This window comes from Erinaceus europaeus, chromosome 6, assembly GCF_950295315.1.
Source record: "Erinaceus europaeus chromosome 6, mEriEur2.1, whole genome shotgun sequence".
Classification (NCBI taxonomy): Eukaryota; Metazoa; Chordata; class Mammalia; order Eulipotyphla; family Erinaceidae; genus Erinaceus; species Erinaceus europaeus.
Genome location: NC_080167.1, coordinates 17,447,897 through 17,461,809, shown reverse-complemented (window position 1 = coordinate 17,461,809; position 13,913 = coordinate 17,447,897). Strand labels below are relative to the sequence as shown.

At 51.5% G+C, this 13,913-nt stretch overlaps 1 protein-coding gene across 3 annotated transcripts in view; it reads right to left on the bottom strand.

The window, feature by feature from the left end:
* The window catches only part of ZNF664 (zinc finger protein 664), a 184,556-nt gene that overhangs the window by 40,631 nt on the left and 130,012 nt on the right, over positions 1-13,913 (bottom strand). Inside the window, exon 5 of one of the 3 annotated variants that reach the window (XR_009550409.1) lies at positions 604-791. The exons of the other annotated variants lie outside the window; for them this stretch is intronic. The gene's annotated coding sequence lies outside the window, so the exon portion shown is untranslated. The remainder of the gene's footprint in view (positions 1-603; positions 792-13,913) is intronic. 3 annotated transcript variants of the gene reach the window in all.

Below are 13,913 nucleotides of genomic sequence, written 5' to 3'. Positions count from 1 at the left end.
GGAAGCTCACTGTTGAATCATATGCGTCACCTTCACAGAAACTGCTCGTTCTCAGTTACCCCCTTTCATGGGCCTTGCCTGTTATTTTGGTTACACTAACCTTTACTCCATTTCATTTTTTTAAATGATACTGTTGGCTGCAGGCAGCCTGGTTCTTTGTCAGAGAGAGGCTAAAAGAGGTTAAAATAAAGGCTTTATTCATGCGAGGTGTAAGCAAAATCTTGCTGACCTAGTTTCCGGAGACTGAAAGACCTGTAAACTCAACCTTACCCAGAGAAAAACAAACACAAGTTTCATTTCTTACCATTAGCTAGGGGTGTGGAGAGGAATGGAAACAAGTTTGTCTCCTGGGGGAGCCCATGACTCCCCTGCACCCTGACACTGGCCACCATTTGTGGGCCACTTTATTCCCAGTGCCGCCTACCTGAGTGGCACCTGAACCTCGATGGTGACCTTTCTGGAGGGAGTGCTCAGCGAGTCAGAGCACACTTTTTAACACTTCCAGTTAAAAAGTCACGCACACGCACACGCACACACGCACACACAATAGCTCCTTCTGACAGCCCGGTGACCCGCATGTCCCCACCTCACAAGGTCACTCACCAGCCTTCAGTGTCAGCGTAATGAGTCCCGTGCTCTGGGGCTTCCCTGGGACGTGTCTCTGGCACTGTGCTTCCTAATGAGTCCTCACAGGCAGAGGCCACCAGGGCAGCAGTGGCAGACAGCTGTGCCCGATAACCCAGGCTGTGGGTGGCATGTCCTCCAGCAGCCCCCAGACACCCCTGTCATTGCTGGAGAAAGAATTAGAACAGTGATCCTGTCTCTAGTCTCGAGACTGCAGTTCTTTTAGCCTGAAAATGCCTCCCCCCACACACACAGATAAGGGAGGAGTGGTTGAGGAACAGTCTGCAATGTCAAGTATGGGTGCTTCTGAGCTGGATCAAGTCAGCGGTTCTGAGAACCTGGGCCTCAGCCTCCAACATCTGCAGGGAACTTAGAAATGCAACTTTGGAGTGGTGCACGTGGATGAGCTCAAAGAGATTCTCATACCCGAGGCTTCAAAATCCCAGGTTCAATCCCCTATACCACCAGAAGCCAGAACTGGGCAGTAATCCGGTAAAAAAAAAAATCACCTGGGTTAAGCGCAGCAGGTTAAGCACACATGGCACAAAATGCAAGGACTGGCTCAAGGATCCCAGTTTGAGCCCCAGCTCCCCACCTGCAGGGGAGTTGCTTCACAGGTGGTGAAGCAGGTCAGCAGGTGCCTATCTTTCTCTCCACCTCTCTGTCTTCCCCTCCTCTCTGTCCTATCCAACAACAGCCACACCAATAACAACAATAATAATAACAACGACAATGATAAACAACAATGGCAATAAAAAGAGGGGAAAATACTCAAGGACCTGGGTTCAAGCCTCCCTCCCAGCTGCAAGGGAGGAAGCTCTGAGAGCTAGGCAGCAGTGTTGCAGGTGTCTCTCTTCCTCACCTTCTATCTTCTCTTTCCCTCTCAATTTTTTTCTGTCTCCGTACAGCTAATAAAAAAATGCAGTTTCCCTGGCCCGGTCCATACCAAGCCAAACTCAGAAGTGAGAAGGCAATTCCTGTTCTCCAGCATCCATGGGGCTCCTGATGCCACTCAGGCCCCAGGAGAGCCATGAGCATGGCCCCTGGAGTGTTCGGGAAGCCTTGGACTTCCTGCCCTGTGAAGCCCTGAGCCTGAGCTGGAGCCAAGGGACAGGAGTAGGTGCAGCAAGGACTGGGCCTTAGTGCTGTCCTCAGCCTGCTCGGTGGTCCTTCACCCACTTTATAAAGGAGTGTGGGGGCCTAAAGGAACAGGAGGGGACAGGAGGAGAGAGACAGACAGCACACAAATAGGGAACAGACAGCAAGAAAGATGGAGCCAAAGGATGGCTCATGGGGTGGGAAGGAAAAGGGGAAGGTCCACACTCATGGGGCAGGTGTTCTCCTAGGCCAGGGAAGGTACTGGGCTGTGTCTGGAGAGGTGTGTTCATGTGTGTATGCTCCACGTGTGTGTTCATGTGTGCATAGGTGTGTGCTCCATGTGTGTCAGTGCCCAGTCAGCACTGCCATCTGTGTGTTTTGAAGGTCCCCCTATGAGTATGAGGGGGAATGAATGGGCTATGGGGGCAGGGGGGAGTGGGGCACACAAGAGGGGCTGTGACCCAGGGCCCCAGGTAAGCGATGGTGGTGGGCTTAGGGTGACGGCTAGGAGCAGGTGCTCATCCGTCTGCTGGGGCCTTGGGGGGGGGAGGCCGTGCCATTTCCCTCTAGACCCCTGGGCTCACATACCAGATACACGGGCAAAATAAGATAATTGAGGCAACCATTCCACAATCACAACACTTCTAAAATGAAAAGAAATAGTGGGCTGGGGAGACGGCATAATGCTTCTGCAAAAGACTCTCATGCCTGAGGCTCTGAGCTCCCAGGTTTAATCCCAGCACCACCATAAAGCAGAGCTGAGCAGTGTTCTAGTCTTTCTGTGTCTTTCTCTCTATCTCTTTCACAAATAAAATATTTTTAAATTTTTAAATTATCTTTTATCTTATTTATTGGATAGAAACAGCCAGAAACTTAGAGGGAAGGGGGTGGTAGAGAGAAGGAGACAGAGAGACACCTTAGCATTGCTTCACCACTCACAAAGCTTTCCCCCTGAAGGTGAGGACTGGGGACTCGAACCCAGGTCCTTGTGCATTGTAACATGTGCGCTCAACCAGGTGCACCACCACCTGGTTCCATAAATAAAATATTTTTAAAAGTAAAAATCAGACTAAAGAAATAGTAATTGCTTGGGGTTGCTGCTCAGACTCCATATCTAGCACTTGTTGGTTCAACCAAAGCTGCTTTTGAGTGAAGAGTCATAGCCCTGCCTGTGCTGGGTGAGAAGTCTGGCTCCTCCCCACAGTTGTGTAGTGCAACCCTGTTCCTCTGGCAATGGGCAGGAGAGGGGGAGGAATGGGCCGATGGGAAAGAACTTTTCTGGAGTATCTACCTCCTCAGAGGTTAGCAGTGAGGGCAAGGGTTCTAAGTGACCCCCAAGAGCAGCAGGAGTGTGTATGTGTACCTGGTGGTGGGGGGAGCCCAGACCTCAGGGCCAGAAAAGAGGGAGGGGAAAGTGAAAGATGCTCAGGAGAAGTTGTTTGCCCCCCCGGAGCCTGGAGTGCAGCCCCCCACACCAGGGAGAGCCCACCCGACCCCACCACACACACAAACCGAGGAGGCTGCTGATTTTACAGCATCTAGTCCCTGTGGACCATGGGTCCCCTCCAAGCAGAGGCCGTGCAGGGCTGCGTGTGGCGTCCACATCCATCCTTCAGCACTGTGCTACCCCCGGCCCCCTCCCCGGCCGACGGCGGCGCCAAGAGGGCTCTCAACAGCAGACGTGAGCAGTGAAACTTTCCACTCCATGGTGACTGGGCGCTGGCCTGCGTTTGAACTTTCCGGAATATAAGGCAATTATTGTTCCCCTCCTTTGCTTTTCTTGGTTACCTGCTGCTCGGTCTCAGGGCCGGGCTGTTTGGGAATTTTCTGCAGCCGGATTGCTGAGCATGTTTGTCAGAGCTGGTTTGTGATGATGACAGATGGCTCTGGAGAGAGAGTCCTGGGCCAGCTGGTCCCACTCAGACCAAGTGAGGTGTGTGTGGACGGAGCTCCCACCCACCCAGCCATTCAGCCAGCCAGCCACCTAGCCCACGGTTGTCCCACCTCTGGGCTGACTGGAACCAGAGTGACTTTCATATTCTCTTCATTCTCATGCCTTAGAGCCCAGAGAGGGTGAAGACTTGTCTAGAGTTGCAGAGCAACACAGTCTACCCAGCGACCTTAATGCTTGTCTCTATTGCTCAGCGGTGAGACACCCACCGTCTCCAGGGAAGATGGCGCTGGGCAGAGTTTGATCAGCACGAGACCAGTTCCAAATGGAAGCGGGCTGCACCTTGATGAAGTGAGTTCTTCCTTACTAGAGAGCAAAGGGGTCGTGTACTGAAGCTGCAGTTCTGGGGATGGTCCCACAGTGCCCCCCCCCCAAAAAAAGCCACAAAACCCCTCCAAGGCAGCTTAAGGTCCTTCATGATGAAAGTATTTGACACCATAGATTTGGCAAATGCTACAAACGCAACCTTTTTCTTCTTTTTGAGAGAGAGAGAGAGAGAGAGAAAGAGACCACAGTACCAAAGTTTCCTTCAATGTGGTGGGTGCCAGGCTCAAACTGAGTCTCGCACATGGTAAAGCAATGCACTATTCAAGTGAGCTATTCCACTGGCCTGCCTTTTCTTTTATCAAGAGGACTAGTTGTCTGGTTTTTATCAGCACGTTCCTGAATTTCTTTTCTTTTTTTTTTTTTGCTCATTCATCCCACAAAGGGACCCAGTACCTACAGTGGTTCTGGTAGGTGCTGGGTTCCAAAGACCGGGAGGGTAGTCTGCTTTTTCAAGGGGCCAGAAGAAATGGGGGGGGGACAAACACCTGCCCCTTCTCCTTCACTTGGGAGACTGCTCAGTTATTGAAAACAACAAACCAGGACTGGTAAGAGTCAGAATTTAGCAGCACAGCAGCAGGAAAACCCTGGCATCCCAAGCAGACCATGTGTTTCCCCATCTCATCTCTAAATCCAGAAAGAACAAATACTTATGCAAAAGAAAAAAAAGCAGAAAAACTAAAGCATGGTGTCTACCACCTTTGGGGAACACACAGGATGCCTGTGTCCCTGACAGATCTCTTCCTTTTTTTCTCTTCCTTCCTTTCTTCCTTCTTCTCTCTCTCTCTCTCTCTCTCTCTCTCTCTCTCTCTCCTCCCCCTCTTTCTTTCTACCTGGGTTATCACTAGGGCTTGCTGCCAGCATTATGAATCCATTACTCCTGATGGCCACAACCCTACCCCTTTTTTTTCCTTTTTCTATTTTATTGGACAGGACAGAGAAAAATTGAGAGAGGATGGGGAGACAGACAGGGGGAGAGAGAGAGATACCGACCTGCAGACCTGATTTATTGCTTGTGAAGCACCCCCATTGCAGGTGGGGAGTGGGGGCTTGAACCTGGGTCCTTGTGCATGATAATGTGTGTGTCATGGTCTGCCCTCTCCCCCCACCCCCAGATGGTAAACCTTCTGGAAGGGAGGGGGGCTGGGCTTTTATAAGCAGCCTAGAGTCATTGTGAGCTCCATGGAGCATTCGCACGGCCATTTATCTCGTTAATGCTGCCATTAGTACAGCAGGTGCGGCTGGGTGAGATTGATGCCCATGTGTCACTTAGCAGCTGCCTTGTCAAGGCATTTACACAGAGTCGCTTCCTGGCTGCTGCCCCACTGCAGCCCCACTGCAGCAATCAGTGTAAACAGTCCAAGGTCAGGAATCTAAAGGAAAGCCCTTGCTTTGGGTTAGAAGGCATCCGCATTGGAGAAGTTTGGGTTTCTTATTTTGTAGGTTATCTTAACCTTTCACAAACAGACACTGACCGCTGTTGGTTTCAACTCTGGCTTGAAAAGGAAACCATGGAAGTTATATAGGAAGAACACTCAGGGCCCTCACCCCAAGCAGCCCCAGCCCCACAAGTGCCATCTTTGGTCTTGTTTCCAAGGTAATCTTTCCCCCAGTCACCCACCCCACCCCCTTTGCTAAGAATCCCCCCTCCAGGGTCTCTATGCTGGTGGGCAGACAGAAGCCCCCCAACTCCAGATTCTGGGGGCTGGCCCTGCTATCCATGCACAGAAGGAACTGGCAGAATCTCCTGAGCTCTCCTTCCCCAGATACACAGCTGAGCAAAGTGGCCTGGGAGATGGCACAGTGGCAGAGCTCTGGGCTTGCAAGCATGAGGTCCAGAGTTTGAATCCTGCACTACCTATGCCAGAGTGTTGCTCTGATCTCTCTATAAGTAAATAAATCCTTTAAAAAAAAAAAAAAAGCAGAAATACAGTTAGAACCAGGGAAAGGAAAGAGTTTGGTCATTAGTACAATTAGTACAATGACAAGATTTTACATGTTTTGTTTCCTTTTTTTTTTTTTTCTTTGATAGGACAGAAAGAAATTGAGAGTGGAGGGGGAGACAGAGAGGAAGGGAGACCGAGAGACACCTGCAGACTTGCTTCACTGCTTGAGAAGCCCCCCCCCCCGCCCCCCGCAGATGGGAAACAGAGGCTTAAACCTGGGTCCTTGCACATGGGTGTGTGTGTGTTTAACAGGACGCCACCGCACCTGGCCCCACATCAATGTTTTCTTGTTTGTTTCTTAACTTATTTTCCCTTTTGTTGCCCTTGTCTTTTTATTGTTGCTGTAGTTGTTGTTGTTGTTATTGATGTCGTCGTTGCTGGATAGGACAGAGAGAAATGGAGAGAGGAGGGGAAGACAGAGAGAGGGAGAGAAAGATAGACACCTGCAGACCTGCTTCACTGCGTGTGAAGCGATTCCCCTGCAGGTGGGGAGCCGGCGGCTAGAACCGGGATCCTTACGCCAGTCCCTGCGCTTTGCGCCACCTGCGCTTAACCCGCTGCGCCACCGCCCGACTCCCACATCAGTGTTTTCTAATTGCCTGCTTTCTGCCACAGGACAGCCCCTTCATGGTCCTCTTCCTCCCTCCGTGTGTAGGTTGGCACTGATTTCCTGCCCGCCAGATGGAGGGTGAGTGTGGCACATCCTCCACCAGATCTTCGGACTGTGGGCAGCTGGAGTGGCCACCTCCCTTCATCCCTGCCCATCTATGGCAGGGTGACATACCCCCCATACACACATACACACACAAACACACACACACACACACACACACCTGGCCACCTTAGGAACTCTAAAATTCCTGAAGACCCAGAGCCTACAGTCTGACTCCTCTTGGAAGGTTCTGGGAAAACACAACACACAACAAATCAATAGCAATGGGAGTGGGGGGTATGATGAGGTGGGGGGGAGACTTGGGTTCTGGGAGGAGACCCAGGCCCCAGGATTGGCCGGGAGAACCTTCTCTACACAGGTGCCACCCAAGACCTCACATCCCTGACCCAGAGTCCTGTGTTGTCCCTGCCCCTGTGGACTGGGCTTTGCATCTGATTTGAATGGCACAGCTAGCAGTGGTTGGGGGCTGTTGCTTTAGAGCAGTTGCAGGCAAATTCTAACAGTGGGACCACAAAGAGGAGCTGGGAACGTGCTCAGGGGAGAGTGCGCTTCCCTGCTGCTTTCCCTTCCAAGTCATTTTACTATGAAAAAAAAAAAAGTACCTTTTAGTTCCTGCCAACAGCTTTGAAATAATCCCAAAAGATTCCATCCAGAGCCACTATTGTGGGGAGCGCTCTGTAAATAAGACTCCCCCTCACCTCAGGAGAAGTCTAAACTCAGAGAGAAAGAGGAGGGGAAGGGGAGAGGGAGAGGGAGGGGGAGAGAAAGAAAAAAGCAAACAGAGCAAGGCTGGAAATTTTCAACTTCAAACAGCATCCTCCTCAGGGAGGGAGGCCCAGTGCCAGGCAGCGGAGAGATGGGGTCCTGCCTCACTGCCTTTCTCTGAAATCAGCCCAGAACTGCTGAGAGAGAACAAAACCCCATCTTCTGCCTTGGGCCTGTGGGTCTGGGATTGTGCAGATGCATCAGTCGGGGACCCAAAGCCGGCATAGAGGTGGCTCAGGCCCCAGATTTCAGTGGAGAACCGTGTTTGTCTAAGACATTTCTGGGCTGGGTGGGTGTGGATGGTGGGTGGGGAGAAGGGCCAAGAGGAAAGCTGGATAAACAAAGTCCTCAGCCCCCTCCTCCCCCAATATCCCTACACCTCCATCGGGCATCCTGGGGGGGGGGGCAGGGCAGGGCTGGACAAGACTGGGCAAGTTGTAGAGTCCCTGCCCCCCATGAGAGGTCCCCCTGGTCTCTGCTACTCTGCTGGCTGTCTCCTGTGGTGGCGCAGTGCCCCCCTTCTATCCACCGTGGCCTGCTCTCTCTGCCAGGTGCTTTTGCTGAGTCGTGGCCCAGTAATGACTCGGGGCTCTTTTTCCTCACAGGGCTTTCTGTGACCTGTCTGACCTCCAAGTATAGGCTCAGCAGGAGGCTTGCTGGCTGACCACATGCACAAGAGGCTTGGGGTAGAACTCCAGCTCCACAGATGTCACCCAGAACATCACTGGGTGCTCCCTCCAAAAGCCAGTGGCTTCTGTCCTCCTCCTCCTGCATCTGTATGCTGCGCTGTGTTTCCTAAAAGGAAAACAATGGGTTCACAGGGCTGGTGAGCCAGAATTCACCTGGTTGAGCCCACATATTACAATGTGCAAGTCTCTAGGTTCAAGCTCTGGGTCCCCACTTACAGGGGGGGAAGCTTCATGAGGGGTGAAGCAGGGCTGTAGGAGTTTCTCTCTCTCTCTCTGTCTCTTCCCGCCCCCCATTTCTCTCTGATTTATCAATTAAAAATAATTCAGAAATTTTTTGATTGAACGGATTCAATTTTTGTGCCTGTGTTATTCATTGGTTTGGTAAAGCCCATGGGGAGAAAAAGAAATCTCTTAAATTGTAAATGTAACCATCAAGGGAAGGCAGGTTAAAACCATCAAGCAGGGAGTCAGGTGGTAGCACAGCAGGTCAAGCGCAGGTGGCACAAAGAGTAAGGACCGGCGTAAGGATCCCAGTTCCAGCCTCTGGCTCCCCGCCTGCAGGGGAATCGCTTCACAGGCGGTGAAGCAGGTCTACAGGTGTCTATCTTTCTCTCCCCTCTGTCTTCCCCTCCTCTCTCCATTTCTCTCTGTCCTATCCAGCAACGACGACATCAATAACAACAACAACAATAACTACAACAACAATAAAACAACAAGGGCAACAAAAGGGAATAAATAAATAAGTAAATAAATATTTTTTAAACATATATATATAACATCAAGCAACTGGTGGGCTAGGTGGTGGCGCACCCTGTTAAGTACACATATTACCATGCACAAGGACCCGGGTTTGAGTCCCCACTCTCTACCCACAGGGGGATACTTCACACAATCATGTCAGTAGGTAACTGGGTCTCACTGTGTGGGGCGAGGGGCGCAGAATGGAGCTGGCATCATAGGGGCCGCCCCTGATTCCCAGGGAGCTGTGTCTTTACTGTCACCCCCAGCAACACACCCCTGCTCCTGCCCCAGACAGAAAACAGCCATGGACGGACATCCAGTCCCAGCCACTGAGCTGGAACCGGGCCTGGGGCAGGCAGCACCCAGCTGAGGGGTCCAGGAAGGGGACTGAGTGAGGAACAAGGCCTCTCTGTGGGCCCCGCCGTGTGGGAAAGCTGGCGGCCACTCCTGAGGGCTGGCACACCGCTGCCTCCCAGCAGAGTGAAAAGCCACATTGTGGACAGCTGGGCAGGCCGGGGCATGGAACAGGCGCCTTGAATTCCCGCCTGCAGGCTCCCCAGGCCCAAAAGAGCTGCAGCCATGCTGCGAGAGGATCTGAGCCCTGTCTCCAGGCAGGTCGACGGAAATACCAGCCACTGAGCAAACATTGACCCGGGCTCAGTTTTGCAGGCACCGTGCCCCAGTGTGGGTGTGGCCAGGCATTGAGTCTCAGGGCCCATGGGGAAACAGGTTGATAGTGCAGGACAGTGTGGAAACTTCTAGAAAATATTTACTGTGTATCTTCTTTTTTGAAAGACCTTATTTATTTACTAATGAGAATGGCAGGAGGAAAGAGAGAGAGAGAAAAAAAAAATCAGACATTACTCTGGTACATGTGATGCCGGAGATTGAACTCAGGACCTCATGCTTGAAAGTCTAATGCTTTATCCACTGCACCACCTCCCGGACCATCTGTGCATCTTCTAGGTGGCAGACACCGGTGTAAGCCGACAACAGTGAGCAAGATAGAAAGGTTTCCTGGTGTCACAGTGCATACAAACCAGGAAGGGGGACAGGCAGAACGCCAGCCAGTGCTCACACATGGGAAACAAGATGGCCCTTAGATCACACAGAGGCACTGGGGAGGTAAGGAAAAGGGATTACAAGATAGGCAGGGGTTGGGGGTGGTGGTGGAACACTTGGTTGAGTGTGCATGTTACAATGCACAAGGACCCGGGTTCAAGCCCCCGGGTCCCGTGTTTAGGGGGAAGACTTCATGAGTGGTGGAGCAGGGCTGCAGACATCTCTCTCCCTCCCTGTCAATTTCTCTGTCTCTCTCAAATAAAATAAAATGATAGAAAGGTTTGAAGACAAGAATAATTTTAGGTAGGATGGCCACAGACTTCCTCTCCAATCAGATGAAAGCAGAATCCATTCATTCATTCATTCATCATTCATTCATTCATTCAGCCTGTTCATTGAGTAATGGCCAAGTCCCAGACATCAGAATAAATATATTAGTGAATGAGACTGACACAACCCCTGTTCTCACATATCCAGTAGGTTGGGAGAGAAGGAGAGAAGCAAATAATGATCACTAACAGGACTGGGGAGATAGCATAATGGTGATATAAAGAGACTCTCATGCCTGAAGCTCCAAAGTCCCAGGTTCAATTCCTAGCACTACCAAAAACCAGAGTTGCACAGTAAATGCTCTGGTAAAATAATAATAATAATAAATACAATTACTAATAAATGAAGTTTATCACATGTTAGAAGGTGACCAAATACAGTAGCAGCAAAAAACAAACAGCAGGGCTGAAGGCACAGGGCAGCCTGAAGATATCTACTGGGTGACATCAGGGCAAAGACCAAGGACAAAGTCTCGTTGACACCTGGAGACAGTGTCCTAAGCCCTGAAAGAATGCAGGGTAACTTGACGTTGTTACACAGCAGCGAGAGGGTGATGGGAGGGCCAGCCTGGGCTGGGTGCTCAGCCTGTATCCCTCCTCACCCACCTGCAGGGAAAGCCGGCTCACCGTGCTCCCTGAACACGGCCCCACGCTCTCAAGCCAGAGCTTGCTGGCTCCAATACTGTGAGGGTCCTCCTGTGAGACCCAGAGGTCAGCCTGCCCGTCCACTCAGCCCCTCAGCTGTGTCAGCCCCTCTCTGTGTCTCCCAAAGGCCTTGTGACATCCTCCTCACTGGGGCCCTGTGTGCCATCTCCTCATGTGCCTGCATTGGGTGCTGTGTGATGGGTTGACTTCAGCTAAGGGTAGGGCTGACTACTTCCCCAACAGAGCAACAGAGAGGCAGTTGGGACCCCAGCCCTGGCCTGGGTGAGGAAGGCAGGCATCTTCAGGACTCTGGACTCTGTGGGAGCCCTGGGTGCCCCTTCACCCCCTCCCCCAACATTGAACCACCCCACCCATCCAGCCAGCTTGCTTTGAAAATCCTGAAAGCCTGAATCAGCATCCTGCCCAGACCCCTTGATCAGAGACAGAGAAGGGCCTCTATAGACACTCTGAGGTTGGGGCACTGGATGGGGTGAACCAGGGCTCCTGAAAGCCGTGACTGTGAGTGGCTGGGGAGCCGCCCCCCCATTCCCAGCTTCCTTCTCTGAGGGCCTGTGGGCCAGGCGGTACCTGAGACAAGAAAGCAGGCCCTGTGCGGGGTGTTGATGGGACATGGGGAGCCAGGTGGGGCGCACATTGGCCCTTTGTGTGGGTCCCCGGCTCCAGCTCCAGTAGCACACGGGACACTCCCAGCTGACACCCCAGGAAGCCCAGCCAGCCATGTTTGTTCTGGAGCAGGTCCTAAAGCCACTGCTGTCCTAAGTCAGGGAAATGTGGGTACTTATCACCCATTGTGCTCTCCCTGCCTGGGCCACTGTGCCACCTGCTGGGCCCTTGACAGCTCTACTCGGGCTCCCTCTGAAGCAAGGAGAGCTGGGCTCCTGTTCCCACACAGGAGCTGGCTAGGTGGCCTTTGGGGTTCTGGTGAGGAAAGGCTGGGCACCAGCTGACTGAAGGGCTACTTCCCCCCATGACCTTGAATCTCTGTTGGCAGGATGCTCACAGGCTCTGTCGTGAGGGAGGCTCATAAGTTAAGAGCAGGGACATATCAACAGGATTCTAGAAGTCTGACTGGGAGATTCTGGTGCTGTGTGGGCCCATCAGGGCAGTCTACCCTGAAGGGATGATTCCCCTTGCTGAGGGGAAGTCCTGCTTCCCAAGAGCCTTTGCCATCTCCCACCATCTTGGGGTGCTCCCTGAGGCCAGTCTGCAAGGAAGCTGGCCTCATGACTAGAGATGGGAGTTCTCATAGAAATCACCCAAGGCTGGGGCCAACCCCCCTCTCTAACCAGAGGATAAGCCCCTCCCCTCCAACTCAAGAAAGACATTTCAGTGAGTGCAGTAGAGAACCTCAATCAACCCACAAAAGCAAGAGAGATCCACTATTTCATCATCATCATCATTGTTGTCGTTATTGTTGTCGTTATTATTATTATTATTATTTTACCAGAGCACTGCTCAGCTCTGGCTTATGGTGGTGCAGGGGACTGAATCTGGGACTTTGGAGCCTCAGGCACAAGAGTTTCTTTGCATAACCATTATGCTACCACCCACTCTACTCTTTGGTGGGATGCACCCAGTAGAGGGCACACATTACCATGCTTGAGGACCCAGGTTCAAGCCCCTGGTTCCCATCTGTGTGGGGGTAGGGGGGTTCATGAACAGTGGAGCAGTGCTACAGATGTCTTTCATCTTTCTTTCTCTCCCTTCCTTCCTTCCTTCCTTCCTTCTTTCCTTCCTTCCTTCCTTCCTTCCTTCTCCCCTAAAGCACTCACTGCTTAGCCTTGGCTTATGGTGGTGCTGGGGATTGAACATGAGACTTTACACTTGAAGGCATGAACATCTCATTGCATAACCACTACGCTATCTTCCTAGGCCATCACTGTAGCCCTTTCCATCTTCTTCAAGGCAACACTAGATTCTAAAGGTGACTTAGAATCATTTGTCTTTGTTTAGTGTTGCACTTAAGGGATTTTTACTTCTGTTTGCGTGTGGCAGTCATTTGTTTCCACTGCGATGGGATAATTTAATGTATGAATATGTCTCAACATATATTTTTACAAAATATATGTGTTTGTTCTAACATCACCTGCCACTGGATGTATAACTTATTATACACCAAATAGCCTTTTTATGAGCGACGTTCCTAGGAAAACTGTTATGATGATGCTCAAAGGACACAGGCATGCACTTCACTTAAACGCCCATTCAAAAGTTAAATAGCCTTAATTATAGGCTTTGGCACGTTAAGTATAAGTGGTGAAAAATATTTTAGGAACTGGATGGTGGCACACTTGGTTGAGGGCACTTGTTACCATGTACGAAGACCCGGGTTTAAGCTCCTGGCCCCCACCTGCAGGAAGAAATTTCACAAGTGGTGAAGCAGTGCTGCAGGCGTCTCTTCCTCTCTATCTCCTCCACCCCTTTCAATTTCTATCTCTATCGAAAATACTTTTAAAAAAATAAAGAAGACCCCCAAATACAACAGTGGGAGATTCCTACTCCAAAAGGGAGGGCACATGAAAGAGATGGGGACAGAAGGGGCAAGGTGACAGGCCCCAAGCATGGCCACAACTTAGCCAGGCAAATGCCTGTTGCTGAGGAATTATTCTGATGCAGTCTCTGCCCCCAGGTTTTACCACGCCCCGCGAAACCCTAGCAGTGCCCCCTTCAACCAATCCTGGCCCCACACGTCACCCCTGGTTGTCGCCCAATAAAAAGCCCCCTCACACACACACACACACACACACACACACACACACACACACCCGCTCGCTGTCTCTCTCTGAGCTCTCGGCTCCCCCTCTCGCAGATCTCTCTCCCTTCTCTCGCCCCGTGGTCAGGTAGTGGGGACGGCCATTGTCGGCTGACTCCACGTGGCCTGAGTCACCCCCGCATCCTATAATAAAGATTTGTGTACCCCCTTGCTCTGGACTTCCTCTCTCTTCTCCGCAGTGCAGCCCGACACTGGACCACAACAACAAATGCCATTATTCCCCAAGGCCAGAGAAGAATCAGCTTGGACCCAACTTGCTGTTCCTCCTCTTG